The 6,000-nt window shown below is 34.2% G+C and overlaps 1 non-coding gene across 1 annotated transcript; it reads left to right on the forward strand.

Annotated features, from left to right (window-relative positions):
- The first annotated feature begins 3,651 nt into the window (after positions 1 to 3,651).
- On the forward strand, positions 3,652 to 3,724 carry TRNAR-ACG (transfer RNA arginine (anticodon ACG)). The gene has a single exon. It is a non-coding gene; the product is annotated as a tRNA-Arg (tRNA).
- Positions 3,725 to 6,000: the final 2,276 nt, after the last annotated feature.

The raw sequence follows: 6,000 nt of genomic DNA on the forward strand, positions 1-6,000 counted from the left end.
CAATGAAATACATGCATATAAAATGGTTGGATCATGGAGCTAATCCATTTTAGCTCTATCTTGGAACCAGTCGGTACATTTCGAATTTAACAACGTATACAGGTCAATATACCAATCTAAACCGAATTAAAATTTGTCTCACATTGCGAGCGTGCCTACTTTGAAATAAGATAACGAAAGAAAGTTCCCTGGTTTTTCTCTGCCTCTACTATCTTTTCCTGTGATGTCCGTTGACACATAAGTGCGAGGTTCCAATAATATGATTGAATCCAATCCACACGTTTACTGAAATAATATTAATTTTCTAAATAACTGCATAAGACCGATATACACTTTGATATTCATAGGCCTAAACGATGACAGACATAACACAGCAATTCGCTAATAATCAGCTAATTAAGTCGATTAACAGATACGCAAAAACAAATTCATGACAGATGTCCGTTTACAGATAAGTTCGAGGTTCCAATAATATGATTGAATCCCATCTACACGTTTTCTGAAATTATATTAATTTTCTATGCTAACTTACATAAGACCGAAACCGAAACTTGAATAGTCATTAGCGTAATTGTATTTTTGAATTGTTAATTGGAGATTACAGGCATTAAAATTATGCCATGTCATGCACGTAGGCTAATGATTATGAAACATCACAATTCAAATGATATTCTGATTGTTTTTTTCTAAGAAGTCTTATATGAGGGCAGCTGTCCAGTCGACGCTCAACAGGGTATTTCTGTACAACTGTTGGTGGATACATATGACTGCGACATTTAAAGCCCGGTGTTTGAACTAGTAATGTCTGAGGGATCACAATAATATGAGGTTATTACGAGGATACCTCAAAGTATGCACGTAGACAGTACAGCGGAGTATCGATGCGGCGGCGTACTGTCTATCCTCGTAATAACATTATTATTATACATCTTTTAATTCCAATGATACATCGTGGGAATGCCGAAATCCAAAAAGTTTATGAAAACTGTTCAACTGTTTCAAGTTGTGGCCGCAATTCTAAACATTGGGAATATTATTACAGCGATCTCTCGGGCCTAGTGTTGCTTTACATCGAAACATAAACGAGACTGATGTATTTTTACAAGATTCTGTGAAATATGTTTCCGTGTATAATAACACGTACCGTTGAAAGCAGTATAACAAACATAAACGGCAACTTTATACATGTACGCGAGGGAGACAGACTGTAAATCGAGTTTAATGATTTCGTTACAGTATATTCATTAATAATATATATTTATCATAGCCAAATATTGGCATATATGAGGCGTTTTTATCATTTAAATGCAACATTTTGATATCAAATTAATATCTGAGCTCTGTAATCAATTACTTACATCATCCACGTCAAATTATAGTAAATATGTATTGCGTGCATTGACGTAGTATTTACCTTGCCGTTTATTCGGTGTTATTTGCGATGAATAAAGTTCTTTTGGTGGAAATATCACTACGTATTGCATCACTATATTATTATTGTGAACACAATTATTAGTTTCATAAATATGTGTATAAATATATATTCCAGTGAATGACTAATATTAATCATCTCCATACAATATTCATAAACAAATGACATGCACAGTGAAAGGAACGGACATACTGTAGCGATGGAATCGATGTCACATAAATTATACTTTATGATTAACTGTCTTAAATTGGCATGCCTGAACTTGTATTTGAATGACATAAAGAAAAGTTACTCAGCCATAATTTCCATGGAAACGATTTTTCAGTAAAACATTAAGAATCTGTTTATTTTTAAAATTTCCATTTTTACTATTAGTCGAGTACGCCTATAGATCATAATGCATTAGAAACCAGATTAATTTAAAAACCATTTAATTTTATTCAAAGACAATGCACATATATTTGTTCAATAATGTTTTCAATATATAATAACAAATAATATCAATCGAATAAATACTATTTCAGATGTTTGCGGTGTAAGAAATACGTGCTTGTGTCGTAGTATTATATTTACAAGATGTGTCGTGTTCGCGGTTGTTACGACGCACAGTGAATTGTTCTGTGATAAGATGAGTAGAGAGTTTGCACTTATCTAATTTATGTGACACTAAATTTTCTGTCTTTTCATTTATGTTAACAGGAACTATGAGTGACTGGAAAAATCTCTTCATATTGGGACAAAGCGAAGAATTTAACATACTTTACAAATACAAGTTGAAGAAGCCGATCTTTCATTACACCGGGAGAGCGACCATCATAAATGACAAAACATAATGTGTAGTTGTACTGTTGTTACTATGCGTATTCTCGTTAGGTTTATAAGAAACATATAAATGCTGCTTGGACAGATTGATTCGTTAACCAGGTCTGGGCATTTATTCACAGTAGTCTATTCAAGTGGTTTTAATGCCTTAAATGTAGGACCTATTTAGTTACTGTAGTAGATTCTAATCTAGTCCTCAGAGAAGAAAGAAAGGAAACCATGGCGCGTAACAAATTGAATCAACATATATCTGTATGACGTTTATTTGCATATTTAAAGGACGGTGGTCGTCGCTCTGCGCATGTGTGACATTTGTGTTGATAAGCATTGATTTTCCCAGAAACCAATGCGCTCTTCTAATTGAATTCACAAGTATGAGATTTGACCTAGTGACAATAAGAAAACATATTTTGTTTTAAAGTATGTCCAAGGACTCATAATTTCAAATGTCCAGTCTTTACTTTATGCGAATGCACTAATCATATAGGATGTTTGATAAAAAAAAATATTTGGGAAATGTATTTTTCATGTGGTAAAAATGTGTGAATGGTGGTCAGACTTTGACCCGAATGTGCGCACTAGTTCATATGTACATGTATTTATATAAAGCCAATTACAATTTAAACACTTGTTATATTGTATGTTATTAAAATTTCATAAATATTGCGATTGCAGTTTGTGGTCTGTTGAGCGAAAATACATGCACAAATGAAGAATAACCATCATGAAACTCTGATCAGAAGTCTCACTCAGTGGTGGTTCCATTTATTACCCTGCTGACCATATCCCGTCAAATAATATTTAATAATAAATTACAAGCAATATATAACTTGACCATGTGCAGAATCACCGTGACAACCAGGAACAATCACGCAATGGTCATAGAACTATAATTTCACTTCCGACGAGGTTGTCAGAAATGTATATTATGTGGTATCATAAACAACATGGCCATTTAATTTGAAGAGTTTCTTTTAATACATATTTCATGAGTGTTTTAGGTACATGGTTTTTAGACCAATACCAGACACATATCACGTGACCTAACCAATTTGGTGAAAACATAACTCCCGGATATGCTGTTGCAACATATAATAGTTTTAGAAACACATTGTAATGTACATAGGAATGGTAAAACAACTGAATATTATGGTGCTGTTCGTTTTCGAATAGTCTTGTCACTATATCACGTAAGCCAAAAGCTTAATCACAAAAGAATTATTGATAATAGAAAGAGATTAAGCTGACTTATGGCACTAATTAGACAACATGTATGCAGAGGGGACAATACAAAACGAGCTATCAAATTAGGAGGTCAATATTCAGCTTTGATGACCCAAAGATGTGTCAAGACGATAGTGAGCTCAAAGTATGACTATGTGATCTCTGTTATTATGGGGCGTGTGGCGCAACGGATAACGCGTCTGACTACGGATCAGAAGATTCCAGGTTCGAATCCTGGCACGCTCGATTTAGTTTTGGTTTGGAAAATATACAAATTAGAAGAGCTTATTTCTCATTATCATCAACAATAAAAATGGGCTACAATACCACGATAGAATACGCTTTATATATTAATAAATTCTATTTTCTAAAGTTTTTTTGGATTAGTATGCTATCCTTTTTCAATATTAAGGTTATGGCTGCTTATTCTGAACTTTGCTACTGAAATACCTTTGGATTCAGAATTGTTAAGTATTCCTCAAAGTTGTATTGTGAGACATGAAATTGAACACAGCGCCCTCTTGAGACGATGTTTGGTAATTTTGAGATTTTTCTGTGAAATGATTTTTCTGACATTGTAAAGTGCCCTATTGTTGTAATTTCATATCTTTGATAATGCAATGCTTGGATTTAATACTATTTTTATCGGAGAACAATTTCTTTATTTACTTTCTTTTGACCGGTCAAAGGTCATGTTTCAGCATCCGGCCATTTTTGAATGTTGTCTTGTGCTATGTTGGCGGAAGATTCTTCTTCTTTTCTGACTTAATTTTGGCCATCAATCATTCATTTTGATGCCAATGTCACTGGTAAGCAATGTATTTTATATTGTATTTTCTTCAGCATTGTATTTCATGTTTTTTACGAGAAATTCACATTTCAAGTTTGTTGACAAATTTTATACATGGCGTCTATGGACAGTTATAGGCTGCAAGATTTATTGAAATTTGTTATTGTTCTTTATGATATAGAACCAGATACGGCAGAGCTCCAGAAGGAGTACCTACACTTTATGCAAATTTTTTTTAAATTATGCTAATTTATTCATGACGTAGCAGTTTCTGTGCTCATGAATATTCATTAATTTGTGGGTCAATACATTTTAAAAGGGGCGATATATTATTTTTGGGGGAAGAGTTAGAAAGGGGGATTAGCAATCCTTAGGGGGTCAATACAAAAGAAGGGACCCATTTGGAGAGCAGCCATGCTCCTCGTGTCTGTTGTTGCACGTGACCTACAGCTGTCAACTGTGTTCGTTCTTCGACGACTTCCACTGGCTTCCATGTGGGGTAGTATTCTTGTGTTCTGTTTGACTTGAGTTTTTGAATCCGCTGTTTATGTTTTCAACGTCTTTCATGTCTTTTGTAGGAGTGTCCAATCCGTGATTCGAACTTGCGATCTTTGAGTTCCCAGCGCACTGTCTTGTCCTCTGTACCACGAGTGTCTTCACACAGGAGTTAGGATTTAAGTTCTATTCATAGGAGCACTGTCTTCACTAGCATTCAAAAATCTAACTAAACATACTGGATTCGAACCAGCGATCGCTCACATTGCTGACATAGTACAAATCAACTGAGCTATGTGGGTAGTCATGCAAATTAAATAATTTGTTGTCATATTTAGCTTTATTGCCAAATGACGTTTGCGAGAAAAAGATGGGCAGGCAAGGGAATTGAACCCAGGTCCTCCTGATCACTATGCAGAGAACTGACCCACAAGACCACATTGGATTGACTGGATGTGTTTGCATTTGATAAGACTATATAGTGTGTATATATATAGAAATACAACATATTTCTATTATTGAGTTACAATTGTCCAAAAAATTGCCAATTTTGTGTTTTTACTTGTGTAAACTACATGCATGCCATAACCCGTTAGTGTACATCTTGCCTATTGGGTGTTTGCCATTTGCGTTGCCCATACCTGACCCGACCCTAACCCTAATGTCAAGACACATTCCTGTTAATAATTCCGTTGCCCATACCTGACCCGACCCTAACCCTAATGCCAAGACACGTTCTTGTTTATAATTGCTCAATAATGATACTCTGTTGTGCACTGTCTGCGGGTAAGTTGCATTGATGGCAACTGATTAAACAAGTCGCATTTAAGTAATTTCCACTATTAACAAGTGGTTAAATTGTGACAATAAATGTGTGGACAAATATTTGAGATTAATTTTGGTGTAGACAACTCTTGTTTAATTATTTTACACCATTACAAGTTGTTAAATTGAGAGAATAAATGTCTCAACAAATATTAAATACTTAGTTTGATGTAAACAACTCACGTTTGATTAATTCCCACAATTACAGGTTGTTAAATTGAAAGAATAAATGTGCGGACAAATATTTTAGACTTATTTTTGTGTAGACATCTCTCGTTTGATTAATTCCCACAATTACATGTTGTTAAATTGAGAGAATAAATGTATGGACAAATATTTTAGACTTATTTTGGTGTAGACAGCTCTCGTTTAATTATTTTACACCATTACAAGTTGTTAAATTGAGAGAATA

The sequence above is a fragment of the Saccoglossus kowalevskii genome, chromosome 15, assembly GCF_978046115.1.
Source record: "Saccoglossus kowalevskii chromosome 15, keSacKowa6.1, whole genome shotgun sequence".
Lineage (NCBI taxonomy): Eukaryota > Metazoa > Hemichordata > Enteropneusta > Harrimaniidae > Saccoglossus > Saccoglossus kowalevskii.